The sequence below is a fragment of the Ochotona princeps genome, chromosome 1 (assembly GCF_030435755.1).
Source record: "Ochotona princeps isolate mOchPri1 chromosome 1, mOchPri1.hap1, whole genome shotgun sequence".
NCBI lineage: Eukaryota > Metazoa > Chordata > Mammalia > Lagomorpha > Ochotonidae > Ochotona > Ochotona princeps.
Genome location: NC_080832.1, coordinates 30,646,414 through 30,665,771, shown reverse-complemented (window position 1 = coordinate 30,665,771; position 19,358 = coordinate 30,646,414).

The window sequence follows — 19,358 nt, the reverse complement described above, 5'->3', positions numbered from 1 at the left end:
CTTTCTTATCCAATCCTCTGCTGATGGGCATTTTGGCTGCTTCCATGTTTTTGCAATTACTGATTGTGCTGCTATGAGCATAGGAGTGCATGTTGGTTTCTCATAAAACAAGTGTTCTGGATATATTCCTAGGAGTGCTATTGCTGGATCATACAATATGTTGAATTTGAGTTGTTTGAATGTTCTCCATACTGATTTCCATAGAGGCTGTACCAGCCTGCAGCCCCACCAGCAGTGGAGTAGGGTTCCCCTTTCCCCACAACCTCGCCAACAAGTGTTGTTGGTGCTTTTATTCATGTGGGCCAGTCTTACTGGCGTTAGGTGGTACCTCATTGATGTTTTAATTTGGATTTCCCTTATTGCCAGGGAACTTGAGCATTTTTTCATATGCTTATTTGCCATTTGGGTTTGTTCTTTTGTGAAGTTTGCCCATTTCCTGTGCCCACTTCTTGAGTGGCTTGTTTGTTTTGACATTTTGGTTGTTTTGTAGCTCTTTGTATATTCTGGAGATTAGCCCTCTATCACCTATGTCGTGTGCGAAGATCTTCTCCCATTCTGTGGGTTGCCTTTTTACTTTGTTGATTGTTTCTCTAGCTGTACAGAAGCTTCTTAGTTTGATGAGGTCCCAATTGTTTATTCTGGTCTTGATTTCTATTGCTTTTGGAGTCTTTTTTAGGACGTGAGGGCCTACCCCTAAGTGTTGCAGTGTGTGGTTTCCAACATTTTCTTCCAAACGTTTGAAGGTTTCTGGATGTAGGTTTAGATCTGTTATCCATTTAGATCTGATCTTAGTGTATGGTGAGAGATGTGTATCTATCTTTTTGTTTTTGCAGGCTATTAACCAGTTGTCCCAACAGCATTTATTGAACAGACCTTCCCATTTGCCTGGATTGTCGTTGTCTTTTTGTCAAAGATTATTTGGCTGTATTTGTGTGGGTTCCATTCTGGTGTTTCTATTCTGCTCCATTGATCTTCTTCTCTATCTTTGTGCCAGTACCACGCTGTTTTGATAACCACTGCCCTATAGTATGTCCAGAGGTCTGGGACTGTGATTCCCCCTGCTAACTTCCTGTTCTTGAGAATGGTTGTAGCTTTCGTGGTTTTTTGTGTTTCCAGATGAACCTCAAAGTGAGAACTTTAGGTGCTAGACCACCTCGCGGGGCCCTCAAAGTGGTAGTTCTTACGTGTCACATTCTACCATAGGTTTAGGTTATGTGTAGGAACAGTAACACTACTCTAGTGCTACCAGCAGGAAAGGCAGGAAGTAGTTATGTACAAAGTCTTCACAAAACTCATGAAAAATTTGCATTATGAAAAAACTATGAATGCATTTAAAAATATTTGCATCAATATAAACTTATCTTGAAATTCCATTTATCCATGACTCTTTGAAACATCCTTTTACCAGAAGTCAATTGATCATTGCTATGGAGTCCTCAGAAAGTTCCTGCTATTATCTTCTCCTTGCAGCTCAGCAATTCATTACTTACATAGGAGGTGATTAGGTAATCAACTTATTCACATCTTTGTACGAACAAGCCTTCTTTCCTATACTACCACTTTTGTGCTTCTATATTTTTCTTGTCTGTTGTAGAATTCTATTGCTGTGCAGCACTGAACTGCTAAGTATTGAGGGTTCTTGACATTATTCCTGTAATCTATATAATCTCCCAATCATGTATGATGTATTCTCATTTGCCAACGGCAAACTCAAAGATATAATATTTAGATGAGCTGCCATAGGAAATAGATCTTAGATTAGACCTCCAATGACCTCCGTACCATGCCTCTTATCACCTGTGCCTTTTCCTCCTAAAATCCTGGAGAGTTATTATGGGATCCTAATCCAGTGATTTAATGAATGTTAGTGAATAATTCATATTGAACCCTGTCTTCCTGATGGTCAAAGTATTCAAAAACACCGGTGAACATCAAGTGATTTTTAACTTTTCTAAACATGTCTAAGAAAGCTGGCCTTCTGAACACCTGATGTCTAGTCAAAATAAGCTAGTTAATTGAAAGCATGACCATTTGCTGGTCATTCTGATCACAATCAAAACTGCTGTCACCATGGTGTTTGGTGTCAAAATAGGAAGATTAATTCTTTTTCTTGGTCAGAAGATGATCACTTTTCTTACAAGCAATTTACCAGTTCTAAGCAAAAATTTCTCCTTCCTCCCCTTCCCCATATTCTTCTTCCTCTTTCTGTCGTTCTCCTCCTCCTGCTTTTCCTTTTTGAGTTTTCAGGGTATCCAGTGTCACTAAAGACATGTTTCATGGTATCTGAGCAGTACTGGGGAGCAGCTGTTTCTTGTGAGGAAGAGCAGCAAGACATCCTATTGGATTAACTTCCCCAGTAATGACAACATGCTGGAAAATAACTTTCCTGACAAATACTGCATGTTCTAACATTGTGCACTCAAGTAGCATTTCAGCCTGGAAACTTGAAAATATTAGCTCTTTAAAGAGCCAATGTAATTAATAAACACAGTTTATTTTTTGTAATGTATGTGGTGGTACTTGTGAAAACATCACCGATTTTAAAAAGTCTTTTTAATGCACCCATGTAAGGAAAAGTTGTGGCAATATGAAGGCACTTTCACCCACAGAAAAATTGAAATTTCAAGAGATGACTGTTTTGATATAAAACATTTTGTAATCTAGGCTTAGGTTTTTCATAATATGTAGCTTTCATGAACTTTTGAAAACCTCACTAAATGTTGATTTCAAAATTGTTATGCATCAAAATAAATGCATCTTTTAATTACATTTTTTCACAAAACTTTTCAAGTATGTGTGTTGTAGTTGACTAATTTTTGTTGTCAATTATGCTTAATATTGACAGAACCTCTATCATAGATTGTATTATAATTTTGTGCATTCTGTGATTGTATTCGTGATGGCAAGGGTTGACGTATGAATGATCAGCAATGATTTGTTTTTGCACTTACATATTCTATTAGATGCTTTGAAGACAAAAATCATATTGTCCAATTTCTTCTCGTTATGGGAAACAAAACCACTAAGGATAGTTTTTTCTTTAAAATCTGTTTAAACTTATTCTCCAAAGTATAACATTTACTCTGTTAAGTCTTACACTTCATCAGAAACAATTTTTTCCCCAGGAGTTCTCTCTCAGTTTTGATCAAACAGCTCTTTTGTTGATTACTTATGTCGAATTTGAAATGGGCTCTACTGAGTCACTACACCTGCAAAATGCCCGGACTTCCTGCCTCCTCATTTGCATGGCTTCTTAAAGTCAGCATTTTGATAGTGACTTGAAATGAAAATGGTTCTTTCGAGAAGAGTGGCTTGCTGTTGCTGTGGGCAGGAGGCATTTTGTGTGATTGAACGGTTAAGTCACCTCTTCATGTGAGGATAAATGATGGAGGGGAGTTTGAATGGGTTACCAAGTTATAAATTAGTCTTGAGGTACTCAAATCATTGTAAACCACCTGAGCTTTCCTCTCAGCTTCTAAATCATACGATATAAATCTTTGCTCATTTGCCTCTGAGTAATTTGTTCGTATGCTAATGGTAACCAACTCAACGAGACATTAACCGGCCATCCACATTAGTAGTGGGTATACATTACAGCACTAAAATAAAAATAAACTCATGAAAGAAATAGCTTCACATCTTAAACATGCTTTTCTGTCTGCAAAATGGCATGACAGTTTGCAGATTTCTAGCTGAAAATAAATTTAGTTATGTTTCTACCTGCTGCTGCTAATTAGTGTCTAAGATGTGTATCAGAAGGGCAGCCCAGTGCAGACTTGGAGCAGTGTTCATTACCAAGACAGGGTGAAGAAATGATTGCCTCTCTCACTCTTACTATCTAAGATGACATTTAAATTAGGTCTGGCAATTATCTTTTCTATTTATGTTAGCAGGATATTTTTCTCTTTTGCTTTATTCCAATAGAAAAGTAGCTTTATAACATTTTACATTGCCTGAATGAAGTGTTTTGCATAGCTGTAACCTTTCAATTAATGTTATTTATGTTTCAATAAACCACCATGCTACTTTTCCAGATGTCCTAATCCTTCATGTAAATGAATTTATTAGATCCAGCCTCCAGACTCAATGAAATCTGCCAAATTCACTGTCTGGGCCACATACTGTGGAGTTTAAGCTGTATTTGCATAAGCTTGTTCTGTGAGTGTAATCTTAAGTATCATCTGCAGAGTTAAAGTTTCACTAATGTAAATCCCTGACAAATCAAATACAGATGTTGCTTTGTGCCCTCAGGGTTGAGCCTGTCAATTCTCGGCTCTCATATCTACCTCCTCCTCCTGGAGCTGAGCCCCCATCCTCAACTTTTTTCCATTATTACTAATCTTTCAAAATTGTTTATATTAATACATTGCAGGTACTCAGTATGGCTGTGTAGTTTGCGTGCCTTGGTCTTCTTTCTATCCTTTTGCAAGGCTCAAATAAGGCTGCAAAGCCTTGGGAAGGGAGGTAGCTTTACCACCTGAAAAAATTTGCCGTGCCAATCAGTAGATGGCAGACAGATTGTTTCAGTTTGCCTAGAGATGTTTTAGATAAGGAGGAGTCAGGCTCAATAAATGGGTTAATGTCAGCCGGCAAATTCCTTCACTAGGCCAAGGTAAATTCAATAATAGGCCAATAGAGGAAGGAAGGCAGGGGACTGGCATGAAGGGGCTGGAGCTGGGGGTATGGGATGGATCTATCTACCCCTAGCCAGTTTTCTGGGCTATTGTCACAACCTCAATGAACGGCAGGATTGTTCTTCAGGCTCTGTGATCAGCCTCAAAAACCCTTGACAGGTTAACGCCAAGTACAAAAAAAAAAAAAAAAAAAAAAAGGAAACTATGAATGCTGAATGTGGAGGGTGTTAGTGTTCTTTGGGTTTGTTTTTGATTACTTTAAAGTCTAAATATGTTTCGTCTGCTGGTGCCCGGTTGCTATTTATTTGGATTTAGCCTTTGATCCCTCTTATGCTGGCACATCATAAAAAACATATTCCTGCTCAAGTCGTACATTATGTAGTTTGTTTCTGCTCAGGGTGTTCAGCAGGCAGTGCTGTACCCACTGAATAAGCCTCTCTTTGTTTTTGATAGACTCCAGGTGTTTATCACTATAAGTTAGTAATGGAGTTGACCGCAAAAAGCAAACTGGAAAAAGAAGGAATTGGGGAACATTCCGAGTTTGATAGCTTAGGAGTCTGTCTTCTGGCAAAGCCCGCTCTGCTTTCTAATCAAGTTGGATGAGATTGGGATTTTAGTATGCATCATTGCTCATTCATTTTTTTTTTCTTCATCAGTGAGTTTCTTTGGAAGTGGCCACAGCCTTTTCTTCCCATGCATTTTCATCATGGTACTAAAATGAATAATGGCAGCTATTCCAGAAGAGATTACGGATATCCATTTTCTGGGTCAGAGTTACGAGGATTAATGCCAGAGACAATTTTCCACCTGTGGGAACACTTTCTTTCCGTTTTGGCAGAGGGGAAGACAGTGGGACAGTAATGATATTGGGATGAATGTCTAACAAGGAAGCAGGGAAAGCAATCAAGACAGTCGTTCTTTTTCCAACAATTTACAGTGAGGACACTTTTTGTTTTTGTGTCTTTTGTGTTCAATCAGACATATTTTAGGAGGCAGATGCCAATTTAAGGGATTTTGTGACTCTGAACATGATGATTGAAAAAGCATGCCCATTTGTCTATCTTCTCTGTGCAAGTGTCTATGGCTCCTTCCGTATTAAAGGATCAAAGCTTTATTTCGGACACTGTGAGGTACAAGGTCTAAGGCCAGGGGCTCTAGGAAAACATAAGTTTGTTTCAGAGTCTCATGAGAATAGAAACAAACTTGCATTTCTCTAGAGTCCCTGGCCTTAGACCTTGCACCTCACAGTATCCGAAATGAAGTATTCATGTGAGACTCTTGCTTTTTCATAATTTACTTCTTCATCTAATTTAAATATTGCAGTCTTAGACATAATAAAATCTGTGGTCAAATAAGAGGATTGTAATATTAAAGTATTGGAACAAAATATATTACAAAGAGATACATTGTTTAAGGAGTATGTACTTTATAAGTAGTGATGGTAATTTTTAAGCATTATTCAAATTTCTTTATATGATTCTCTCCCTGACTGGTGTGTGAGATAATCACCGTTACCATTCTTTGCTATTGAGGAGAAAATTGAGACACAAATGATTTAGCCAAATTGACCCAAAAGCAAAAAATAGCGAAGCCAGAAATAAATTATGTACTTCACTAAGTGTGTTTTGTATTGAGTTTCTGTTAGATGCAAGTAGGTGTGGAACAAATTTCCTAACTTTTAGACTCATCTTTTGAGTTATCCTGAATTTTGAGTTAAGATTCTATTTGAAGTGTTGAAGATAATATACTCCATAAAAGCCATAACATAACAATAAATATTCTATATTTTTGCTGTAACATTTTTAATCTTTAGTATATAATATTGCTGTGATAAAGCATTTCAGAAATCATATTTTGTTTAAATAGAACTTTCTCATATCTCTTATTTAACTTACATCTACCTTCCAGGTCTACAGAGCTATGTTTGCTAAAGGCATGTAATTCATCTCAGACTAAAAAATTAGAAAGAAGAGAGATCAATAGAGTAGAAATGAGTAAGAGATCTAGCAAAAAGGGAGCATTGAAGACATCAGCAGGCAGCTTGAGCAACTGAGCCGTCTGTGTGTCAGTGGAAGGACAAGGCTGGGACTCTTCATGAATGCACATCTCTGTCTTCTAAAATTTTCTACTTGCATTCATCCAAGTGAGATGGAGGAATTGAAAAGATGTCAGAAAGGTAGTTCTGCTTTTAGGATACACTGGCTGGCAGAATCCTGTGTTTGTTCTCTCCTCGCAGATGTTTCTCAGTCCATTTATATTCTATTTACAAAGACATGCAGTCCTTTTGTAGATCTTCCACCCTTCCACAATATGAACAAAGTTGAAATGTGTTCTAGAATATTTGTGAACAGTGGCACATCCAGCATTTTTTGGTTTGTTTTTCTTTGCGTTTTTTTCAGTTATGTGTCTTGTTTAGACGAATGCAGAGTGGACTTCATGCCTCCTTGTAGTAGTGGTGTGTGGAAAGGACGTGGAAGCACGTGGGGCAGACACGATGAGAAACCTCTTAGGTACTTTGATATTCCTGGGTCTCACACAGCAAACACACTTCTTGAGGGAAATGACTTGGATTTCTATAAAGATCAACAGACAACCAGCCAGTAGATTAGCTGACAGGCTCACTAAGTAGGGCTTGGAATGTAACTGTTTTCCAGGGACACATGCACATCCAGTGTCAAAAGACAAAGGGTGGCTCTGGACAAGGCAAAGGATGTCTGTTCACTTGTAAAATGATTTGTTCTTTTTTTAAACAGATTTATTTATTTTTATTTGAAAGAGATTTACAGAGAGAAAGAGAAACAGAGAAAAGACCTTCCATTCACTGGCTCACTCCCCAAATGGCTCTAATGACTGGAGCTGAGCTGATTCAAAGCCAAGAGCCAGAAGCTTCTTCCAGATCTGCTATGTGAGTGCGTGGTCCCAAGGCTTTGGGCCGTACTCTACTGCTTTCCCAGGACTCAAGCAGGGAACTGGATGGGAAGGGGAGCTACTGGGATATGAACTGGTGCCCATATGGGATCCTGGCACTTGCAAGATGAGGACTTCAGTGACTGAGCTATCACGCCAGGCCCAAATAGATTTGTTCTTGAGGAAGAAATTATTTTTTTCTTTCCTCCAACTGCCACCTTCCACAATGCCTCCAAAAACAGTGATAACGCTCATCACCGAAACAGCAATACCAGCAGCAACATACACCCATATACACCTATACTCTCGTGGAGTGTTTGACATTGCCTCTTGTCCTTGATAGCTGCCTCACCTTATCATAGATTTTGTCTTGGGCTATAATACGTGGAGATAGTGCCAAAATCATGTGTGTTCCATCTACCTTTCCAATTTCTCCAACATGCGCCATCCGCTAGATGGGTATATCTTTGGCCAAATTGATTCGGTTCCTTGTAGAATTACTTTGAGAACTGTGCTTACGTTATACTTCCATAGACCTGAAGGCAAGGAAGGAGAAGCAGTGTTAGGAAATGACTATATATTTTATTGATGATATTCCTTAAGAGTGTTATCTTTGATGAATCCTCCGAAGACATCCCTTTGGGCCAAGAACCAGAAAAGTCATCTTCTGGAGCAACTGGTCTATTTGGGAGTTACTGACACAAGGCACATTGTGACTGAGAACACAATCAGAAAACATAATCAGAATGTGCAATTTCCATGTCACAGTCAATGACTTCTTCAAACAAATGGGGTACAAGTAATTTGGAATAAAATCACTTTTCAATTAATCATAAAATTGTATTGAGTATAAAACAAACTGTAAAATGTAAAAATCAGGATCTTTCTTTGGTAAGGAGAAAATTCTTTGGGTGGTAGTATTCACACAAGGGAATGTATGCTTTCAGGGCATTGATACAGCAGCTCAATAAGTTAATCCTCTACTTGTAGCACTGGCATCTCATATGGGTGCTGATTGTAGTCCCAACTGCACAAGTCCTTGGGCCCCTGCATCAACCTGGAAGAAGCTGCTGGTTACAGGCCTTGATCAGCCCAGCTCCATCCGTTGTAGCCATCTGGGGAACGAACCAGCAGATAGAATATCCCTCTCTGTCTCTCCTTCTCTGTAAATGTGCCTTTCAAATAAAAACAAATCTTTTACAAAGAAAGAATGTATGCTTTCAGGTAGATGATGAAAGGGCTAAGGATGATTTATCTTCAGGAATTGTTAGTTTTGTTCATTTTCTTTTTTGCTTTAAATAAAGCCTATTTATATGTTTTAAAGGTTTTTGATTTTGTTAATTAGTAAGCAACTGAAGGCAATAAGGAGGTAATGTAGAAATAACCAGGCAAATATAACAGTGAAAGGAAGAAAATGAATTCAGGCTATGTAGTACGAGAGAAATTACTCTAAGTACTAAAGTATGAACTCACTAACCAACTATGAACCAATTTCATTTGATCCACAAAAGGCTTGAGGCTTTAAATTGGGATAAGAGTCTCCTTGACAATCTAAAACTAAAGGGGAAAAACAAAATTCAGTACTCATAGTGGAATGGTCTTGAAATCATGATCCCTAGAAGAGCTACTCAGCAAAACACCATCTTGAGACATTCAGAAATGCAAGCCCTTGGTTCTCTCCACATCCACTATATCAGAAACTCTGGCAGTGGCTGAACAAGGTCTGTGGGTGGCTCTGAAGCCCGTTAAAGTCTGAGAAATCACCATAGAACAACTTGCAAATTTCTGTAGCGCAATGGAATTGAGCCAAACCATCCTCAGATTGTTGGGTCCAAGCTTGGAGTATAAGAAACAGTGGCTCCAGATTATAGTACAAATAAAAAACTACAAACGAAGTAACATTGATGACTTCTATACTTTCCCCTGAATTGTGAGTTATGAATTCAAACAGATTAATTGCTCAATTTTTGGGGGGACATCAATATTTTACTTATCCTCATACAGTACTTCTTCCAAGAAATAACAGTTTGTCATGAGGCAGTAAGCTCCTCAGTCCAAATATATTAATAGTAACGGAACTTGATGAGCTGCCGATTGCAGAGATCTTCAGGTTGTGAGATCTAACTCTGTTCTAAAATTGCTGGGCAACAAATCTAACAACATGGAATATTCATAAAACTTGACTGAATCACATAATGTAATATTTGTACCTATTAACTCTGTTTTCAAGTTTTTAAAATTATACAATGAGTAGCATTTACAATTTTAGTATATATACTACCATAAAATACATACACAATTTTAGAATACATATTGCCAAATTGAGCACAATACCATCCAATATATAGAAAGAAAATCAAAGATTACGGTATATCTTACATAAGTTAATATAATGTCCAGCACTTCCCCTCTAATTGCCAAAGCACATGCTTGTTTATTCATGCTTAAAAAAAACCAGACTTATTTAATTGAGAGGCAGAGAGAGAGAGAGAGAGATATCTTCCATTTGCTGGTTCACTCTCCAAATGATTGCAACAGCCACGGATGGGCTGAGCTGAATCCAGGAGCCAGGAACTTCATCTGAGTTTTCTACATACATGAAGGGTCCCAAGCAGTGGGATCTCCTTCCACTGCTTTCCCAGGCACATTAACATGGAGTTGGATCTGAGGCGGAATAGTTGAGACTCAAACTGGTGCCCAGATGGATTTCTGGTGCTATAGGCTGTGGCTTAACTTGCTGTGCCAGAGTGCCATCCCCTGTTTTTTTTGTTTCATTAGAGGTAATTGCTGCAAATAGTTTGGGATGTATTTTCTAGAACTTTTTAAGCTCTAGAGGCATGCACAAACTCATGTTTATTAAACACAGATCAATTACACTTAAAGTATATTCTAGAGATCTGCATAGCCATATACTCTAGTGTAGTATATTCCAGCAGTGGATAGTAGACTACTCTGATAGACTACAGTAGTACACTTAGTACAATATGTCCTAGTACAGTACAGTAGTGTGTGCTAGTATCTTTAGTGTACTGTGGTGGTATCCACTAAACTTTATATTGCATTGTGGGGCATGTTTCTCTAGCTAGGATTTATGAAACATGTAATTATGTAAAATGAATCAATGCGCAAACAAGGATGTGCTGTGAGAGGACCAAAGTGCTTTATCTCAGTAGATTTGTAGTGTGGTTAGAAAGTGAATATTAAGGCTGGTGGATGAGAACAGTTAAGAATCGAACAGCACGGAATAGCTTCTACGTGATTTTGTAATAGAATGATATGAAAGATGTCAATCAGGCTCAGCTGGCCATGAGGATTCATGGAAACAGGCAGGTAAGAGACTACAAATGAGGACAAATTAAGATGGAAGTGGTGGGAGATGGAGCTGAAGTTGTCAGCCTTTTTTCCTGTGAGAACAAAGTCATAATAATAATGGAGCCTGGCATCTGGAGCGATACTTTAAAATTCTGGTCTGGAGTGCAGGGGAATGTTTGGGATTAGTGGGAAATCCATTGGATTAGTGGGGGTGGAGTGTGTTTGAAATGAGGACAAAGGAAGTCAGACGTGATATGGTAAAATACTTGGATTAAAAATAAAAATGAAGACATTACGTGATACGGCCAAGAAGGAATGCCTTTCCTTCTTCACATCTATCTAACAGATGTCTCATCTTTTTGGGAAAGCAAGCATTGCACACAGACCTTCTTTTTCAAGCAGAAAGTGATTTTTATTAGAGCCTAAGAGTTCTGTAGGATGAATATTTCAGCAATCAATGCATAATTTGAAAATGCATGACTTATTTGGTAGCCTACAAACTATTGATTTGTGAAGCAAACCCAGAGCAACATATCATGGCTGTAACAAAATTTTAAGGTATTACTTACACAGGTATTTTTATTTCTTTAAAAAAATTGGTTTGAACAACAGAGAGATGAAGATAATCAGATAGATAATTAGAAAGCAGCAGACAGTGGATAGAAAGCAATAATAAATCCACTGCTTCACCCCCTAAATGCCCTCAACAGCTAGACAGTATGAATCCCAGGGTGGTGAACTCAGTGTCTCCCAGGTAGTTGGCAGGGAAGCATCTGCTTAGGCTATCATCTGCTGTCCCCCACCTTGTACAGTAGTGGGGATCTAAAGCAGAGCTGGGACTCAAACCCAGGTACTTAGAATATGTGGTGTGGGAGTCCTAATTAGTGTATTAACCACTTTATAATTTCATTTCTAACAAGAAGGCTCATTTGGAGCTGCAATATATTAATTTACTTGTCACCTACGATGAACACTGTTCATAGCAATAGATTTATTTTAAATCTATAAAAATGGCATTAGGAATATGTTGATGCTTCTCCAAAAGGAAAGTTCGTTTGATAGAATACGTATGAGTCTTGCTTACACTTATAGGAATCACTGAGCATTCAAATATCAAAATAGAATCGTTGTTGTCCGCAAGTCTAACACCAGATAAGCTGAGTGTTGGTTGTTTTTGAAGCAGCCTGAATACTTAGTAAGATTTGTTTACTTTTTCTCTTCAGGCCAAGATCAAATGAACTCATTCCAAGTGTATGTTATAATAGAAGGAGACAAGGGAAAATGAGCATCTATTTTCCTCTGTTAACCTTTCCCCCTGCACTAGGTCTCATGGTACTGACTCATGCATAGGATAAATAAGAGTTTCCCAAGGAAAGCAATAGAATATTATGATGTAATAAATGTGCATTTTATATGTTAAAGTTTCTTGTAATACGGTTGATTGCCTTCATAAGAGAAAATACTACTCGCCCTAAAGAAATCTTTAGGCTTAATATAACAACTAAAAATTCCAAGTATGTTTTGCTTATTTTTTTACTACAGAGATTTATACAAAATTCAAAAAAATATGATAGGGTAAATTAAATTTACAAAAGGATGGAAGCACATTTAAGACAGAAATTCAGAAAAAAAACAAGATAATTTTTGATCTATATATTCCTCTCAATCTGTCACTTTCCCCTTGTTTTTAAAAATCCAGTGAGCACTCTGGGATTCTAAAATATTATACCTAAAATTTTCCTCCCTCTATCTTTTCCATATTTCTTTTCACTTTTTATAAAACTGTAGACTGGTGAGAATTTGTTCTAAAGTCTGGGGCAGTTTATAGGCACCAGTTATTTTGGTCTACTAATCTTTCCCAGGTTCTCCCAATTTGCAAAACACATTCTAATTTGGGGTCACATGGATCATTTATAAGGAAATGCCTTTTTGTAATCCACTTGCCCCTACATATATTTTTATTTGTAATATTTACACAGCTAATTTGACCAGAGGAAGAATGGCTCTTGGAACATGAGTGATTTCTACACAGAGAACAAATTTAGTTCCAATCAAGATTTCCATGATTAGGAACGGGTGTTCATGGCAATTTGAAATTCAGGTTAGCTACCAATGCAGCACACACATAGATTTTTTTTTTCTTTTTTAGATGTGGTGGCAAACTGCTGAAAAGAAACTGGCTGGGATTTGAACATCATTTAAAGTGAAAAAAGAAAAACAGCTTGTCTTCAGGCTTCATGCCATTTTCCTTCTTTGGTATCTAAAGGGTTTTTTTTCCCCCTTTCTGATTCAGAGGGATAAGATATGGCATCAAGGGCTGTAACAGTGACTAAGAATGATTCTCCTACAAACAAGAAAATACTGGCTTAATTGTATTTGAGAAAAACTGGAGTGATTCTCCTCCAAACTAGAAAATACTGGCTCAATTGTGTCTGAGAAAAACTGGGTTTAGGAAATTTGAGCTAGACTCTTATTGCCAGGATTAGAATAAGAATAGGCAAATCCAATGTCATATAGTCCAAAGTGTTTGATATGGAGTTGTGTGGGATGTTTTTAGCTTCAAGTAATAAGGACCTGATATAAACTGGCTTAACATACAGATATGATCATATTATATTCTGAAAGTCCCAGAAGTCAATCAGTCTTCATGAGTGGTTTGTTTTGCAAGTAGCATGGAGACAACCTCAAAAATCAACACTCTTTGTTTCTCTCTTACTCTTCCATGGATCACAATGGCTGTATATTCTGGTTGTGACTGAGAAATAAGGGCTGATCAGAGCAATCTTCCTCCTCTGTTGCTTTAAGAGAGAGAGAAAAGGGAGAGAGAATTCTGTCCTCCAAGGTGTGGTTGGGAACCTGTGAGATTAGTCAGAAGAATGTCACTCACTGATTGTCTCAAGGTAGTCAAAATTCACCATAGGGGCAGAGGATGGATTTCATTCTTGCTTTGTTCTTTGCAGTAATAAAACACTTTGTTTCCTGCCACTTGTAGTAAATACGCCATAAATCAAATTTCGTTCTTCATTGGAAAGAAGGAAGTTAGTATCAGAAAATCCTTTACCGTAGGACTGAGGAGTGCTAACAAAGGATGAATACGGTAAAATCATAGAATGGGTAAAGTCGATTTGGGGGGCTTGTTTGATAATTTAACTTCCCTTTAAAGTGTTGATTCTATGGAAAGGCTTTTGAATTTTTGAAAACCAACTCAAGGTTAAATGCCAGTGCTTATTTCCAATTATTTGCACAGAGAGTGGGATAAGATAAATGATCGATAAATATATACTGCAAACATATGACTTTGGAAACATTTGCTGGTTGGAAATGCCTGACTGCAATTTAACTTCCCCCTGCAGGCAACTTGTAAGAGATGACATATGTCAGAAAGTATCTGATTAGCAGAAGAAAAAGTACAGAATAAAGGTTAAACTAGATGCCACTTAAAACTCCAAATATGAAACATAGCCATTGAAATCTAAGAACATTCGGGGGAGAGGGTGGGCAGGGTGACAGTTGTTATTGTTCTGAAATATTCTGATATGTGTGTTAGAAATGACAAATGAATATCAAAATAAAAGAATCAACCAGCATAGTTGATAGTTGATACTATTAGCTGGATCCTGCAGCTAATAGAGTGTGTGTTCAACGGTATAATTGATGTGTATGTTCTAAATCAATTCAGTGATCAGCTGTATTTTTGTCATTTTTGTTGCAGTGTAAAATTTCCATCAGCTGTAATTTAAGAAGTTTTCAGTTTCAACAATATCTCATGCAGTGGGCAGTGTGCTAGATGTAGCTTTAATTACTCAGAGCAGAGCAGGGTTTGTCATTTTGGTGTAGAGATGAATAATGAAGTTTTTATCAATTAAATAAGGAAACTTTGAAAGCTCTTTTGCTGCAAAAATAACTTTCTAGTCTACTCTTTCTGGTTGAAATGTCACTATTAGATACTAATTTTCCTTGTATCCATATAAGTTCTCTTTCAAGAGACTGGTCACTTCACCTCAATGTAAAAATTATCTTTAATTCATTCCTCTGTCTTTACAATTGAGCCTGGTCACTAAGGAAATATATTAACATGTAGTCATTGGCTAACACCTGCCACGCACTAGTTATTATATAAAGCTCTGGATTACAAAGATAGATTATAAGCATTTTCTCCTGTAGAAGCCCACACTTTAGTGGAAAGATAAACATTGTGATAGGATAGGAAGCGTTACAGACATGGCAATCCTGAGATGCACACTTGGTAAGAAGAATGAGAATGTGAAATTCTAATACAGTGCAGATGTCAAAGAAAGTACCTGGATATGAAACAGGGAAGACTGGGGCAAAGGGAAGGAAGGAGACCACAGATCACATTTTAATTATTTTAGAATAATATTTAAAGTTGGAAACTTGTAACAATAAACAAATTTATAGGCTTGTCTAACATTTGATTTAAATTTGAAGTCAAGGTTGTGGTCAGTTAATAACCTGACGACAGAATGTCTGATACCAATGTTGCAAGAGCCTCCTGAGCACTGTGGTGGCGTCACTCATGTTCTTATGACAGATGAAGGAGTGAGAGACATGTGCACAATGAGGGTCCTGAGTGTAAAAATTAAAATTACTCATGACTGAACAAACCATCACACCGTTCCTTACTAATGTTTAAATACTCCTCCTCATGTTTGTAACCATATCCCCTGCAAAATAGCAGTGCAATTTTGCCGAAGATTGGGTCTCATAGTTATTTAAAATATTAATTAAGCTCTTTAGTCATTTTGGTAGGAGTCTTAAACACCTGTGATCTTTGCATGCTTTTGCTAGTCAATACATCCAATTCACAAAGTCCTGTTTGTCATAGATCACATTTATATAAATGACAGCCTGCAAGAATTCACCATCTGCTATTGCTCAAATGCTTGTGCCTACAACTCGAGGATTTTGTCCCAAATCATAAGCTAATAATACTAAGGTGGTAGAAATCTAATCCAATTATAGTGTTTACAAGGGCAGCTTTTGGGAATTAATTGAATTGGACTGGGTTTGCCAGGGTGGAGTTCCCGTGATCAAGTTCTGGTGGCATTGGAAGAGACCACATAGACCACACAGACATGTGTGCTCCCTGGGTCGTGTCACGTGTTGCCCTGAATCTCTACCAGCAAGAGGGTGACCAAGAGGAATTGCCAAATCTTGCTCTGGGAACCTCCAGAACTGTGAATAAAATAGGACTTTGCTCTTAGTAAGCTGGTTACATCAAGTGTTTTGCTACAGTCATAAAAACCTGACTGACACATCACTCAAGTACAAAGGCTGAGATGCAGGTCAAGGGTAACAAAGAATTCACAAGCTTCTCAGTGGACCTTTTCATTGCGGACTACACTATCAGGAAATAACTTGGCTACCTACAATGTAACCTTACGAACACCTTGAGGTGCAGAAATCAGCAGCACCTTGGGGCCCTACTCACTAAATCCCAAAAGTACCCATTTACTCAAGTTGTGTCAGCCATCAATGTTTCCAAACATCGTTAAATAGCTTCTGAGAAGTAATTTTATTCTGAACTGAGAACCACTGGGTGATAGTCCAGCATTGCCTGTTTAGTAGTGTCACTTTTTGAACCATTTTACAGGACTGTGTGGTGTTAAAAAGAAGTGTGCACATATCCCAGAATGAGCACACCAACCAGCTCAATACCATAGCAAGGGATTCATAGTACCACAGAGGACAGAACTGAACCTGGTAAAAGTAGAGTGGGCAGTAAAGCATATGGTATGATAGCATAGATTTCTTCTTGAAGATGTGTATGTTTCTGCTTTAAAAATCAACATATGGGGCCAGACTGGAGGTTATACCAGGCTAATCCATCACTTGTAAGTATCGATATCCCATTTGGGCACTGGTTCATGCCTTAGCTGCTCCTTTTTCCATCCAGCTCCCTGCTTATAGCCTCAGAAAGCAGCAGAGAATGGCCCAAAAGCCTTGGGCTGCTGCATGCACATGGAAGCTCCTGGTTCCTGGCTCCTGCCTGCCTTCAGATTGGCTCCATTCTGACTGTTATGGCTGTTTGGGGAGTGAACAGGTAGATGAAATATCCATCTCTGTCTCTCCTTCTCTCTGTAAACCAACATTCCAAGTAATAAACAAATCAAAAAAGAGTAACATATGCTCTTTAAAAAAGTAACACATACACAAATATAAAGAAGAAAAATCATCCATCCTATCACTCCCAAAGATAATAGCTGCTCTCATAAATTTTCTTATTTTCACTGCCTCTCACATAATGTGGAATCCTACCTGTAAGACAATTGCTCCTGGGCCTGGAGCAATAGCCTAGTGGCTTAAGACCTCACCTTGAATGTGATGGGATCCCATATGGGCTCCGGTTCTAATCCCAGCGTCTCTGCTTCCTAGCCAGCTCCCTGCTTGTGGCCTGGGAAAGCAGTCAAGGACGGCCCGAAGCATTGGAACCCTGCACCCACATGGGAGACAGAGAAGTTCCAGGCTCCTGATTTCAGATTGATTCAGCTCCAGCCATTGTGATCACTTGGGAAGTGAATTATCGACGGAAGATCTTCCCCTCTGTCTCTCCTCCTCTCTGTATATCTGCCTTTCTAATAAACAAAGAAAGAAACAAACAAAAGAATACTTTCATAAAAAATTTTCTATACACATAGATGTCAAAAATGTTTGCATTAAATGAACTTTCAAGATGTATTTATTTTCATTTGAGTTGAGAGACATTTGGGGAAAGAGAATAAGAGCAGAAGAGAGAGAGGGTAAGAGGAAAGGAAGGAAAGAGAGAGGGAGAGAGAGAGAGAGAGAGAGAGAGAAAGAAAGAAAGGGAGACCTTCCATCCTTTGGTTTATTTTCCAAATGCTTGCAATAGCAGGAGTTACGCCAGAAGGAAGCCAGGAACTTTGAACTCGATCAGAATCTATCATGGAGGCAAAAAGGGATTGAGATACTTGAGCCAGTGCCTATTTCTGCTAGAGTGCATATTAGCAGGGAGCTAAATGAAAACAGAATAGGGACTCAATCTAAGACACTCTGATATGAGAAGTGGGAATCCCAAGGATCAGTGTAAACACTGACCAAATCATCGGCCCTTAAACTTATCTTTTTCATTACATTTAATTACATTTCCTGTGAGAAAAAAGCACCCTCATATATATACAGATGGTCTCTGACATCGAGTGGTTAAACAATAACTTTCGCTCTTTATAATGGTGCTTGAATTTGAGTTTTGATGTTTTCTTAGGCCTGTGAGACAAGATGTAACACTCTCTGGCTGTGCTGGATGGTAGTATTGAGCCATAGACTCTGGTTAGCCATGTGATCATGAGGGAACATTATCCTTTCTTTTCAACAGATTACATTGCTAAGCTGTGATATTCAACAATTCACATGTGGTAAATGCATTTTACATTGATTTTTTTTATTGGAAATATAGATTTACAGAGAGAAGGAGAGACAAAGATCTTCCATCTGCTGGTTCACTCCCCAAATGGCCACAATGACCAGAGGTGAGCTGATTTGAAGCCAGCAGCCATGAGTTTCTTTGGGTCTCCCAAGCGGGTGCAGGGTCCCAAAGTCTTGGGCTGTCCTGGACTGCTTTCCTAGGCCACAAGCAGGGAGCTGGATGGGAAGTGGATCAGCGGGGGCATGACCTGGAGCCTGTATGGGATCCAGGTGGATACAAGGCAAGGATTTAGCCATGACACTATTGCTCTAAGCCCCATAAGTGCATTTTTGACTTAGCATAGTTTCTATATACCATAGGTTTATTAAGACATAAACCATGATAAACTAAAGAGCATTGTGTATATGATCACTAAAATATAAATGTATTATTTGTTATGGTAACATTTCTATGCAAATACATGTTTAAAATTAAGATAGCTTTTGCAATATAATCTTCTTTATGATTACTTTTTTCCCTGAAAATGTTAAAGTGTGATTATTTATCTCTTACAGTTGTTTGTACAGTATAATTTGGGAGAGCAATGTATAGGTTTTTAGGAAGAGAAAATAAATACATATTGACAAAATATCATTTCTTATTTTAGACAACATATGTGAGTATTTTACAGAGTTTGTGAAAAACAGAATGAAAAGGTGGCTTTAGAGTGAAGTTTCAACAGCTAACGCAGTGCCTTGGATTTTCTCATTCCATATCTGAGTGCCTGAGCTTGGGTGCTGTGTGCTTGCTAGGCCTGCTTCCGGCTAACAGGCCCTCCATGAAGAGTGCTTGAAGTACTTCAGTTCTTACCACGCAAGAGCTCAGTACCCAATTTGGGACTTCTATAAGGGTGGTAAGAAAAAAACAAATGCCTTCAACAGCCAGAGCTGAGTCAGGCTCTGCTTGTTTTTTTTTTCTTTCTCTTACAGTCTCTTCTGCCTTCTAATAAATAAAACAGTTCTTTAAAGGTACGTTTATTTTGGTGTAAAAATTTAGTGCATGAGTTAACACAACTTCTAGTACCAAAATGAACTTCTCCTTTCCTCCCATTTTCCTTTAAA